We start from the raw sequence: 1509 nt of genomic DNA, 5'->3' as shown, positions 1-1509 counted from the left end.
AATTCCCCCCGAACACCCCGACACTGACTGGGGGGTAATTCCCCCAAGCACCCCGACACTGACTGGGGGGTAATTCCCCCAAGCACCCCGACACTGACTGGGGGGTAATTCCCCCAAGCACCCCGACACTGACTGGGGGGTAATTCCCCCAAGCACCCCGACACTGACTGGGGGGTAATTCCCCCAAGCACCCCGACACTGACTGGGGGGTAATTCCCCCAAGCACCCCGACACTGACTGGGGGGTAATTCCCCCAAACACCCCGACACTGACTGGGGGGTAATTCCCCCCGAACACCCCGACACTGACTAGGGGGTAATTCCCCAAACACCCCGACACTGACTGGGGGGTAATTCCCCCAAACACCCCGACACTGACTGGGGGTAATTCCCCCCAAACACCCCGACACTGACTGGGGGGTAATTCCCCCAAACACCCCGACACTGACTGGGGGGTAATTCCCCCCAAACACCCCGACACTGACTGGGGGTTAATTCCCCCAAACACCCCGACACTGACTGGGGGGTAATTCCCCCAAGCACCCCGACACTGACTGGGGGGTAATTCCCCCCAAACACCCCGACACTGACTGGGGGGTAGTTCCCCCCAAACACCCCGACACTGACTGGGGGGTAATTCCCCCCAAACACCCCGACACTGACTCGGGGGTAATTCCCCCAAAACACCCCGACACTGACTGGGGGGTAATTCCCCCAAACACCCTGACACTGACTGGGGGGTAATTCCCCCCAAACACCCCGACACTGACTGGGGGGTAATTCCCTCAAACACCCCGACACTGACTGGGGGGTAATTCCCCCCAAACCCCCCGACTGACTGGGGGGTAATTCCCCCCAAACACCCCGACACTGACTGGGAGGTAATTCCCCAAACACCCCGACACTGACTGGGGGGTAATTCCCCCAAACACCTCGACACTGACTGGGGCGTAATTCCCCCCAAACACCCCGACACTGACTGGGGGGTAATTCCCCAAACACCCCGACACTGACTGGGGGGTAATTCAACCCAAACACCCCGACACTGACTGGGGGGTAATTCACCCCAAACACCCCGACACTGACTGGGGGGTAATTCACCCCAAACACCCCGACACTGACTGGGAGGTAATCCCCCCAAACACCCCGACACTGACTGGGGGGTAATTCCCCCCAAACCAAACACCCCGACACTGACTGGGGGGTAATTCCCCCCAAACACCCCGACACTGACTGGGGGGTAACTCCCCAAACACCCTGACACTGACTGGGGGGTAATTCCCCCAAACACCCCAACACTGACTGGGGGGTAATTCCTCCAAACACCCCGACACTGACTGGGGGGTAATTCCCCCAAACACCCCGACACTGACTGACTGGGGGTGAATGTGCCATAGTGAATCCACCTTAATCTGCACATCCCTGGGCACTATGGATAATTTAGCACGGCCAATCCATCACTAACCTGCACATCCCTGGGCACTATGGGCAATTTAGCACGGCCACTCCA

The sequence above is a fragment of the Chiloscyllium plagiosum genome, unplaced genomic scaffold (genome assembly GCF_004010195.1).
Source record: "Chiloscyllium plagiosum isolate BGI_BamShark_2017 unplaced genomic scaffold, ASM401019v2 scaf_78773, whole genome shotgun sequence".
Taxonomy (NCBI): Eukaryota; Metazoa; Chordata; class Chondrichthyes; order Orectolobiformes; family Hemiscylliidae; genus Chiloscyllium; species Chiloscyllium plagiosum.
Note: the sequence above shows the minus strand (reverse complement) of the source record.